General features: G+C 36.1%; 1 protein-coding gene across 3 annotated transcripts in view; it reads right to left on the bottom strand.

The window, feature by feature from the left end:
• The window catches only part of SMAD2 (SMAD family member 2), an 84,039-nt gene that overhangs the window by 43,379 nt on the left and 27,516 nt on the right, over positions 1-13,144 (bottom strand). The window lies entirely within an intron of this gene.

Raw genomic sequence — 13,144 nt, forward strand, 5'->3', positions numbered from 1 at the left:
AAAGGGGCAAACTGCCAGAGGGAATAGGGGTTACTGGGTGGAGGAGGGCAAAGGGGTAAAAACTGGGACAACCGTAATAGCATAATCAATAAAATGTATTTTTAAGAATGCATTTCCAGTTATTACAAGTTTATTGATGCTATTAATAAATTTTCTTAATATCGCTTCATTTGTTTGCTATTAATATTTATGAAAATACAACTGATTTTTATACACTGAACCTGTTAAGTATTTGCTTTAATAGTTGTTTTTGTAAATTTCTTAAGGCAGAGGTGTCAAACTCACTTTCACCTGGGGCCACACATCAGCCTCACAGTTGCCTTCGAAGGGCCAAATGTAGAGCTCCTTGTCCCTAGTTAAGGAGTAGTTGCATTTATACAGCCCTAAAATTATATTCAGCCCTTTGAAGGCAACCCCAAGGCTGATGTGGCCCCCAGTGAAAATGAGTTTGACACCCCTGCCCTAAGGTTTCTCACATCATTGTGTCATCTACAACAACAAGTGTTTTGACCCATCCATCCTTTCAGATCTTTTATGGCTTTTCTATTTTGTTTACTTGGCTCATTACACTGGTTAGGTATTCCACTGAAAAAAAAAAATAATGAACTGAAAACACAAGAGTGAACATCCTTACCCTGTTTCTGATCTTAGAGAACGCTCCATATTTTATGATGAAGTATATTATTTGCTGTATTTATTAAATGTCTTTTATCAGACTGATGTAATACCACCTGGACCTAGAATTTTCTTTGTGGGAAACATTTTATGAATTTAAGATTTTATTTATTTTTAGAGAGAGGGGAAGGGAGGGACAGAGGGAGAATAATATCAATGTGTTGTTGCCTCTCACACGCCCCCTACTGGGGACCTGGCCAACAACCCGGACATGTGCCCTGACTGGGAATCAACCTGTTCACAGCATGGCACTTAATCCACTGAGCCACACCAGCCAGGGCTGAATTCAATTTCTTTAATTGATATGTAACTATCCAAATTTTCTATTTCTTCTTGCATCAGTTAGGATAACATTTTTAGAGAAATTTGATCTTTACAAATTCAATGGCATAAAGTTGTTTAGAATATGTGTATTATGCTTAATATCTGTAGAGTCTAGCATGATAATCCCTCTTTCATTTTTGACATGGGTAATTTGTTTTGAACTCTCATTTTTTTCTCCATCAGTCAAATAGGCATTTTTTGATATTACTGATCTTTCTAAAGAATCTTTTAGCTTTGTTATCTCTACTGTCTCATTTCTAGTCATTAATTTCTCCTCTAATTTGTTATTTTTTTCTTCTCACTTTCCATTTCTTTGATCTTTTTTTCTTCTAGTTTCTTGGGTGAAGTCTTAGGTAACTTTTCTAATATAACTAAAGTTATTAATTTCCATTTAAGCACTGTTTTAGCTACATCCCACATATTGCTATGTGTAGCTTCATTATCATTTTTAATTTGAAATGTGTTCTAATTTTTTTCATGGTTCTCTTCTAAATAACCCATGGGTAAAGAATTATGTTAATTTGAATTTTTTAATAGATGTCTTATTGGTACTGACTTCCAATTTTGTTTCATTGTTGGCAAACAATATACTTTGTTGATTTCAACCCTGGTGAGGTTACCATGAGTACTGGGAAAGATTGTGTATTATTCTAATGACACTGAATTTAGTAGTCTATAAATATCGAGTAGGTGGTTAACAGTATAATTTAAATATTTTATGTTTTCACTAATTTTGGCCTAACTGAACTCCAGCTATAATTGTAGATTTGTGCATCTGACCCATTAATTCTATCATGTTTTACTACATGTATTTTGAAGCTTTTTAAAATTAACCTGATACATTTATGGTTATGGCTTCTTGATGTCAGCACTTCAGAGATGTCATTTAGCTATTCTGATCCCCTTTCTTTTGATGAACACTCACCTGTCATGTGTATCATTATTTCCTATATGTAACATGTTGTTTTTCACTGGCTGCTTTCAAGATTTTCACCTTCCTGAGTTTGAATATGGTGCACACCTAGGTGTGGTTTTCTTTTCACTTATCCTTCTTGAGTTTAATGAGGGATGTGACCCCCCAATTTTAATATTCAACTGCTGATAGTTTGAAGTCCCACCATGCCCCCATGCCTCAAATATGAGCACAGCTGATCAGAAAGCCCAGGTCCTCCCTCCTTTGGTGCTGGAGGAATTTCAAACCAGGCAAGCTTGGGCACACACAGGAGTGCAGGAACTGTCAACCCAGCCCCAAGTCTCCTATCACTGCTTTCCCAACTCATTTTTGGACCAGCCAGAGAGCCTGTCCTTCTTATTCAAGAAAGCCTCATATGAACAATAATCCTTTTCATGCCCTCAGAGTTATCTGTTTGGCTTTATCAGTCTCACATCAAAATCGTATTTGGGGAGGGATCCACGCTACATACAGTTTACAGTGATTAAGTAATTACTATGTATTAGCTATAGCACTCAGCCCTTACCCATATCAAGTCACTTACTGCTCCACCATCACCGCAAGTTAGTATTGTAATCCCTATTTGACAAAGGAGTTACAAGCAGCACAGAGATAAAGGAACAAGTCTAAGTGGCAGGGAGAGGCTGCAGTCGTAATGATCAACACTATCCTTCCTGTTATATAGTTACTAAAAATACTAAAAAGAAATAAAAGAAATAAGTAAAAGCATAACAAGACAAAACTAAACAATGACTTTGGTATAGTATCCCAGGTAAGTAAAACATTTAGAGAATGTGCTTACTTATAAAAACTCGAGATTTCACTATAAGAATTATTTCCTCAGGGAAAAGAATTTGGAGAAGTAAATTGGTAGAGCTACTCTCAAATTAAAATAGGGGCAGACAATAGAATTTCCATAGTCAGAGCCCTCCAAAAAGTAATACTCTTATTCTTCTTTGTTTAGATACAGCTATTGTTAGAAGAGAAGGCAGGACCAGGTAATGACTGAAAACATTTTCACCTTTACTTACAAATTTTATGTTGAAAACATTACTTTGAGATCTCACTAGATGTTTCTACTGCCACTGAAAAATAACAAAACATCTCCCACAAATAAAATAGTCCCTACCATTAAAAAAGATTTAAATGATCAATTCTATGAATAGTTTCTAGAAATATTTCAAGTCCTAAACACAGAAACTTTTTACTTAAAAAAAAAGAGGCTAATATTAGGTTCAGAAATATTAAATTATGTAGCTGATGGATTTTCTAAGTTTATTTTAATATACACCCTATGCTCTGAACAATTAAAAAAAATAGTATCCTAAACAGCAAAAGAAATCCTAACCAAAAAACATGTCATTGCAACATTTTAAATTAAATGCGTAAAACAAGAATTGCAATACGGAACTCCATTCTGTAAAAACTTAATTTTTTAAATCATACATTTTTGTGATGCTTGTATTTAGTTTTAGAGAAAGATTTTTAAACTGACAATTTTAAAAATTGGCATTCTACAAAATAAAAATCAGCTCAGAGTTGTACAGGATTCTGAAGTTGACAATGTACTTTACATGGATGGAAAGGTTAAAATGTTTAGGTCAGATACACAGACTAAAGTATTATTTATACCTGTTAATGCAAATTATAAATTATATAACCCATTACATAAAAACTACAAGGAGAAGTTCTTTTAAGTTACTTAAATTATTTTTCATTATAAATTTTTGTTCAATATCTAACTCCCAACTTTAACATTATCCTTCACATAAATATGCCTTCCTTTCCCTCTTTCCCCTACTGGCTCAACAAACTTGGAGTAAACCAAGCTGGGGGGAAATTATATCCTCTTACATACATATAAAGCCATAAAGATAAGCAAAGTTCATAAAAGAAAGAAGTTTGGGATGAAGAAGTTAATAAAAAATCATGTATTTCATTTTTAATTTAAGCATTATTCATGATCATAGTTTCATTAAGTGCCTCAAGACTACCCTTTCACAGTGCTTCCAACTATATCCCAAAAACAAAGTTAAAATAATGTTGAGTTCTTAGAATAAAGACTAATCTGATAAGGAAAAAATAAGATGGTAATAGAAAACTCCAGTTATAATAAAATAGTCTCTTTGGAAATAAAGCATCAGTGGAAAATTTAACAAGTATCATGGTCAAATATTTTGTCTTCAGAGAAAATGTTTTGTATTTTGTTAAAATAGTACGTATTTCATGCAGATGTATGTAACACCCCTCCATTCTCTACATATATTCCACCCATCCCCAGCATCACTACATATGAATCCCCCAATTTTCAAAAGAAGAATACAGCTTATTCAACAAGCTGGCTTTGGCCAGCTCCCTCTTCTCTCACATCACTACTCTCGAAGACGTTCCTATCAAACTTCTTTTCTCCTTTCGGTATAAAATCTCAAAGAAAAATCCCAAGTCTGTTCTAAGTCATTCCCAGATACATGCATTAACAAATCATTTTTCAGAAATTAAAAATTTGCCCTGATATAAATCAAAATTTTAGTCTCTCATTCAATTTTGCTCACCCTACCTCCTCCAGAACTCTCGGGGCTGGACAAGCAGGAAGAGAAGTGTTAGAGGAAAGGGGGGGAAATCTGAAATGACAGTAGCGTGGTGGTGGGGGTCCTGTGTTGGTCAGAAACTCGAATGATGCCTCTTACCTGCCGTTAGTTCCTGTTGCCGGAACCTCTCTGGCTGGTTGGCTTGGGCCACTCTGACTCTCCAAAGAGGGCAATTTCAACTACCTTCGAGTCTACCTGGCCCACAGGAACTCCGAAGGTGCAGGCCATTCCCACTGTGACCTTTCTTCATTCTACTGACTCAGGAGCAGCTCCATGTGGTGAAAGTCAGGACCAGTATTTACCCCCCAAACCTTTGCACACACATCAAAGTGAGAAGTCCCCCAAAGTCCCTCAATTAGGATGAGCAGAGGAGAAATGCCACAGCATATACTGGGTTGGCCAAAAAGTTTGTTTTTTTTCTGCAAAATAAAAGACACATTTTTTCATTTTCACCAGTAACTTTATTAATTTGGATATTCTGAGTATGTCAGCTACCTCCCACATGGTACAATGTTGACTGCTCTCAATTAATGACTTGATTTAATCACTATCAACTTCAACTGGTTTACACAGACCATGGAGCATCATCCAGTGAGAAATCTCCAACATGAAACTCTACGAACCACTTTTGACACATTTGATCAGTCACACTGATCAGTCAGCACCTTCTCCATACGCTGCACAAATCTTATTTTGTGTTTCAGTTGTGTTTTTACCTTTCTTGAAATAATAAAGCATATATGCCAAAAATGTCGCTTATTTTCTTCCATCTTCAATATTTAAATGACTACATAAATACTTACCAGTTTTGATAAGTTTTTTTAAAATGCATACTGACATGACAACTGTCACAATATAACTTAACAAAATTGTTTCAAATGAAGTTAAAGACAACTAAGCACTACTAGAGCCATCTTACAGAAAAAAACAATCTTTTTGGCCAACCCAGTACTACTCAGTTCTCATATGGGACCTCCTACACAAACTTTGTATTTTATTCGTATGGCCTAGATGTGAGTGATGAGTTAAATATAGTAATACTTATCTCAGGGAATCCCTTCTGCAAGTCCTGAATAGATGGGATAGTACCACGATTTTGTGTTTGTCTGCACCTCAATTTTGAAAGTAGGTTACTTGCAATGTATTTTTCTCAGATTTGGGGTCTCTGAATAAATACTAAAAGAATTCTCATTTTAACATTCTGTTACAATTCTACTTCCAGGTGAGAAATAAGCAGGTCCTTGCAGGCTGATGTTCCTGCTGCAGGGGGAAAAGGATGACAAAAAAGGGGGCAAGATAACGAAGACAACAGACAGCTATAAGGTAATGTGATACAGAAGAACTAAGGCTTGCAAGAGGAAAAGAACTCTTCTCAGTGAACTGACAACTGCCTGCCATTTCCTTCCCTGAGGTCGTTTGCAGCTTCTAGGTTTAAGCTTGGTCTGTAAAAAGAAATACTGAATAAAATGACAGAATAGAACTTTTGACAGTCACAAGAGTCTCCCTTCTCTGAGACGTCTGCCAGATTTTAAAGCTGCAAAGCAAGAGCAGTCTCAAGAGCCAAACTCAAACTATGGAAAAGGTAGAAGGGATTCCCTCAGTATTTGAGGGAGTAGGCGATGGAGGTCTGCCAGGCTTTCAATAGAATTCCCAGGAGAGCCTTATTTGCAGAAAAGAGATGAGCCAGTAGTAGACTACATCAAATTAAAATGGCATCTGGACTCCAGTGCAGCTCAATCCCTGATTTTATCAAGGTGGTCAGAGTCTCTATTCACTGGATGTAGGAAAGACCAAACACACTTTGGAGAAAGCACTACTTGCAACATCTATAATTCTCCTATATGTAATATATGACATACAAAAATGATAACCCAAAAAAAAATGAGTAGACAGTAACAGAAGCAGACAAAAACTTTAAAATAACTATTTTAAATATATTTTTAAAATTCTGGAAAATAGAAAAAATGAAAAATTTATTTATAGAGATTTGAAATCTATAATATCAAAAGAACATACTAAAACTGAAATACATAAATTTGAAATTAAGAAATTAACAGATATGTTTAACAGCACAAAATAGGACCAGTAAACTCAAACTTAAAGTCAATAGAAAACATACAAACTGAAAGAGGAAAAAAATGAAAAGAACAGAACAGAAGAGACATGTGGTATCCATGCACTTTAGGCCAAGCAGGAGGTAAGATTTAAGGAAATATTGCTAGCCTGGTGTTTTACTATTATTTTCCATCCCCACAGCCCTATGTGTGGTACTGCCTATTTCAGGTCCCTTAGATGGTGGTACACTTACTTGTATCACCAGTGGGGACCACAGAGGCCTGGAAACACTCTTATAAGACAGGAAGGAGAAGGAGTGAACAGTATGGTTAAATGTTGTCTCCAGTAATTATGATCTTCCCAGAATGTGGTTAGTAACGTAAGAATGGTCTGGGCAAGCTGGAATGTTTCCTGATAAGACTGGAAATAGACCAAGGATGCTGGAAAAACAAAAGATGATTGTTATTTTTTAAATGCCCATTATTTTAGCTAGGCTGATAAATGAATTATTTAAAGTCAGTACATTACAGTAATGAGACAAGAAAAGTGGGGATGTTACTTATTGTGTTAGGTGTTAAATTTATAGAGATTAATTAATCTGGGTATAAGCCAGCAACTTTATAAAGGCACAAAGGTCCTAGGGCAGGTGGGTATTTTCAGTGGTAAGGTAAATAATAAACATGTCCTATCTCAGAATATATCACAGACATAAAAGGGCTTTGAGTATCAGTGTCCCGGAGCGGGGGCACCCTCAAAAAAATCTAACTGTAAATGTAGCCTCCAGATAAAGGTTAAAGTTTCTAGCAAAGTGTCTTTCAAATTGTGTTTCACAGGACCCTAGACCTCATCAGAAGTGCTTTTTACAATGTAAACAAAGAACAGAGAGACTATGACAAATCAGATGCTGAGACTGACAAAAGGTAGCTAGCTATTACCCAATATCTTAAAGTTCTAATTTGAATTTATAAAAAATTTCATTGTTCTGACTAATCAATTTTATACATAAATATTACACATTTGATTAAACTAAATTATAAATTCTGCATAATACAATGATGCCTGGCAGAAACTTTTTCTAAGCAAAGGTAGACAATACAATTTAATGCCTACAATTTAATGTGAGTTCTTTTAGAAAAACAGGGAGAAAATGAAGACAGGGTATCTGTGAAATGTCAAATAAATCATATTCATGGCTATAATGTGTTATAGTTTACAAATCTCACATTATGTAAAATATATATATATATATATATACTGCAAAAGTACTCAGATAATACCACCCCCTTTCACAGATGAAGAAATACATAATAAAGAGTCATCACGTGCCCAGGACTCACACTCATCAATACTGAAGAAGCTGACTCAAAAACAGACTCTCAATCTTAAATTTCAAGAGTTCTTCCACCACAGTACTCCAAACATATTATGATATACACAGAGATACATACAGACACGTCATCTATATCTATGTATAAATAAGAGAATTATTTTTATTTTCTTCTGAAATAATGAAAAAGCACTAGTTTAAGAAGAAATGAAGGATACTATAGTTTGAGTTTGAAAAGACTTCTCGTTAGCTCTTCTTGGGTTTATCCAGAGATATGAAAGGGTAGGAATGTGAAGTTAGAAATAAAAGCTGACAATCTACATGAAATTTACTTTAATTACTCTGATGTTTAAAAATTTAGAAGATGGAAAACAAAATCCTAACGTCAGTGACAGTATTAAGAAGAAACAAGTGATATGTAAGACACTAGCTATACAATTACTTCTGAAGAGAAAAACTAGGTAGCCAGTCCTGTGACAACAGGGGTGGGAGAGAGACGCTTTTAACCTGTGGTGGATTTTCTAATATGTTTTTAAAGAATATACTTTTTTTAAAGGCTAAAACAGATACAGATACAGTGGTACCCCGGTACTCATCGTTACTTCGTTCCAGAACTTGGGAGGAGCGCTGAAACCGACAAGCATCTAAGGACGACACACTTTCTCTGGCAATGGCAGCATCGTGACTCACAGAAGTTCTAGAAAGTGCAACGAGTCCCAAGCAAACGCCGAGCACTGAAACGTTTTTTTCTCGTCACAATGCAACGAGTACAGGGTTTGATGAGTTCTGAAGCTGACGTACACCGAGATGTGACTGCACATATATTTTTAAAAGAATGTTTTTAAGGAAATAAAAACATAATTGTCCTTTAACAGGAAAATTAACTTCAAAATGTTAAAAAGACAAGACTAGTCTAAGTTGTCCAAAAGTACTATTTAAACTATAAAAGTAGATCATAGTTTTATATATAAATATTAGGGAAAAATTTTTAGGTCATCCATAAATAACCACTATTAACAAACAGTTTGGTCAATTTCTACCTTTCATGATTATGTTAACACTTTTAGAGATATGCTTTATCAAGTCAAAAAAAATTTGTTTCTACTTTGTTAACATGCATACTGAATTTTGGAGAAAGCTTTCTGTACCCATCCAGACGATCAGAGTCCCTAAATACGAAGTCTCCCACATGAACAGACTTTCTGGAGTTGAATCGCACTTGCATTCTTGCAGGAAACCTTGGGGTCATGACTTTGTGGTTTTGTTCTGAATAATTCTAGTTTCTGATTTTTTATTTATATTTTGTATCTATTTTTGTAAGTAAGACTGGTATAAGATTGTTTTACTCTTCATGCTCAATTCTGGTATAAAATGTGTTGGGTAAGTTTCCCCTTATTATTAAGAGTTAAGGAAACTATAGGTTAGGGTTAGGTTTTTCCTAATTCTTTGCTATTACAAAACAATACTGAAATGAATCAGAAATCTTGACCATATTCCTGATTGTTTTCCTCAGGATTACACAGTCAAAGTACCACTTTAGGAAAGCCCTTATAATTTATTTTTACGAAATAAATTCTACATTCCTACACATTTACACAGAACGAATATAAAATTGCCACTTTAGCCCCCACAGGCCTTTGCTTTTAATGCTACAGAATCTCTATCCCCACTGCACGCTCAAGTTTTGTTTATTGTACGAAACAGGCATTGGAAGCCATTTTTCTTCTGACTCCTTACCTAAAGATCAGCTGCCATCACAATTTAACCACTGAGTAGTCATCCGTTCTCCAGTCTTGAAAATGTGCGAAACGCAAAAACTTTCATGAAACTTTAACTATTCAGCCCACTGCAGCTTGAGAGATTACGTTCTCCCCGTGCATCACTTCGTGTCACCACACACAACAGTGGGAAGGAAGCAGTGACGTGAGTGTGTAATTACAGTTTTCACCCCTTTACAGACAAAACCGTGAAAGTGGAGTAATTATGTCAGGGCGGACGGCGGGACGTAAGGCCAGAGCTATGTTTCTGCCGTAAATTCAGTTCCACTCTAACACTAGGAGGTGAGCGTTGAGGGGAAGAAGTAATGTTAAGAGTCAATGAAACAGATACTTTAACAGAAAACATTTGCCATACTTTTAAATTAAGAAATTTATGTTTCCTGTTTTTATCAATTGAACTTGTCTGTATTTTTCAGGTTTGTAAAACCTTAAGGTATTTTATTAAAAACTTACTTGCAATTTTAAGTAAATAAACTTACATTAAATCCATTTACCATTATATTTTAAATAATTTTGTTTAAACTATGGTTTGGATTTATCCATAATGGACCTTTTCCACTTTGTTCCCCACCCTTTACATTCTACATAATTAAGAGCTGACTAAATCTTTTAAGACATTTAGTAGTTAAGAAATAACTAATCATCTGACATAATATAACTATTTTACTACTAAAAACAAAGTGTTATAAAATATACTGCACCAAACTATAGTGTAAGAAGCTTAAATTTTTTGATAGACTCAAACAATATTAACAAATCTACATTTCTTACAATATTAAAAAAAAAACAAAGTTAGACAAGCAAGTTTCTAAGCTTCAAGGAACTTTGGATAGTAAAAAAACAAGGTAACAGACAACCACCACTTCACTTTCATTGGGTAAAAGGGTAGAAAATAATTTTTTAATGATGAAATAGTCTGAGAACATGAAGAAGTCTCTAACAGGCTATAACAAGGGGAATGGAAAGTAAGGAGAAGAAATCTGGCTAAGCTGACCTCCACAGCTTAAATACCAGTATCTGTGAATTTTAATCATAGGGTGCTACCTACTGTGTCTTCTTAAAGGACAGAACTGCACAGCCCTACTATCAGGCTCTGCTCTGTAAATGATTTCACTGCAATAGCAATTTGAGCCTTAGACGAAGCTGGGCAAAAATACGGCTCCACGTCTTCCCGGATCACACCCCTTGGTTAAGGGAGAGAACATACACTAACTGGTTCCACTCTTGATGGTCTCATAACCATTTTCCTCACTGCAGCCAGATGCTCAACTTCAAATTAATCTGATTTATGAGTCTTCTTTATCAAAGACTCTTCGATGCATCTACCTTCACCCAGTCATATTCAGGTGTGGGGTAAACTCCCCAGCCAAGCGCGCTGTGCTTCCTCACACCTACACAGACGCACTCCTGCTGAGTCCCACCTCCCACTTTACATTCCCAGGACACAAGCGAACTTAAACCCTTCACCAGTCCTCCCCCACTGCCACAGTGCCAATGCCACAGTGCTACTCTGGATGAACTGGGCTTCTCCCGACTAAAGTCCTCCCTTACATCCATCCACCAAGATTCAATCCAGGCACCAATCTTCCACAAGCCACAGGCAGGAAAAGTTCCTCTCCTTCAGACATAACTCCCTGAGCAAACATCTTTTCTAACCCCTACTGTACCTTATAAAATTATCTTTTTATTTTTTAAAGTTTATCCCCCCTTAACAGAAAGCAAGCAACTCAAGCGCGGAAACTGTATTTTAACGCCAATGAGGAAGAGCCTATCACACATGCAGTAGCTATTTGACAAATGTTTACTGAACTGAAATGCTGGGCACTACACAATGAACAACTAACAAATAAAGCTTCACTTATTCTTAGTCAATTCATTAGCAAGACCTACCGTTGTACCTTCAAAACACACGCCAACTCCATCCACTCAACGTCCGCACAGCCACCACGCCAGTCCAGCCTGCAGCCTCTCCTTCAGACTACCGTAACAGCCTCCTGCTTTTCCGACTGCCCTGCTTCCAGACCCACCGTTCACTCTAACACATACACCCCACACTTCTACCACTACGTCTCCAGCAGCCAGAGATGTCTCTGTAAAAGTAAATATCAAGGAAACCTTTAAAAGTGGATTTAAATTTTAGAAGTCCATTAAAATCCTTACTTGCTTTCTATAACATTTAGACTAGAATTTAAACTCCCACAGTGCCCTACAATGCCCTCTATGATTTGACTCCTCCCAAATTTTATATTCATTTTGTATTCCTCCAATTCTATTGGGCTCCATTACAGTAAGTTATCTTCCAACTCAGAGTCTTTATACTGGCTCTTGCCTCCGCCTAGAAGACTCTAACCTGAGCTGGCTTGGTACTCTCAAAGCTTAACTTAAACATCACAATCCAACCCAAAGCAGCCTTTTTATGCCTCATTCACTGTCTTCTTTGCACTCCCTACCATCTAAAATTATATTAATTTGTCCACTTGCTCAGTGTATACATCTATCCTTCGTGAGCGCAGGAACCTGGTGTTTTGTTCAGCACTGTATCCCCACATGCCTAGAAACAGTACCTTGCACCCATCAGGCACTCACAATCATTTGTAAAACAAAAGACTAAACCCAGAAAAGTCACTCTTCCTTAAGATATACATGAAACAAGGTAAAATAAATGAGTAATTAATCTACCAAACAAGGCAGGAAACATTCAACTACTAGTATTTCCAAGTAGGTAGGCTGGGTGTTGCTGGATCTATTATCAGCAAGATCTATCCAGAGTGAATTTCCCCAAGTGCACGGGAAACACGTCAAGGGGAACGCTTTCCCATGCCATATGCGTATGCTACCCCTCGTGTATGCCACTGCAAACAACGCTTTTATGCAGACATGCCAAAAAACTCTTGTAATGCACAAGAAATAATGAAACGCTTAAAAACTACTTGCCACATTATTTAAAAACAAACAGTATTTCTGACAGTGGTACTCATCTATAAATAATTATAGATTAAATATAAATTTACACTAATAAAACTCAACCTCTTAAGTAAGAGGGCCTTCCTACACAAGAGGCAGGTCTTCAAGACAGGCCTGACCACCTGTAACATCCAGGAAGCTGCCTCACATACTGTGCTTTCTTAGAAGTAATGCTACAACTCAAACAAAAAATATAAAATCCATCCCAATGTGAGCAGCCTCTTCTAACTCCTTACTGCCTGAAGCTTTAACCAAGGGAGGAGAAAACTATCTATCACTACTGCACTAGAAAAACACTGAATCTTTATTCAAATGTCATTCAATCACAGAAATTAGATAGCACACAAAGAAGCATTTAGGCAACAAAGGCAAATGAAGACTGAAGATAAAAATACCACCAAATTATTTTATTTTGCTTGATTAAACCTCACTGTCCAAGAAAATGACTTGTAAAATAAACAAGCCTAAAGAGTAAAACAAA

This window comes from Desmodus rotundus, chromosome 10, assembly GCF_022682495.2.
Source record: "Desmodus rotundus isolate HL8 chromosome 10, HLdesRot8A.1, whole genome shotgun sequence".
In the NCBI taxonomy this organism is placed as follows: Eukaryota; Metazoa; Chordata; class Mammalia; order Chiroptera; family Phyllostomidae; genus Desmodus; species Desmodus rotundus.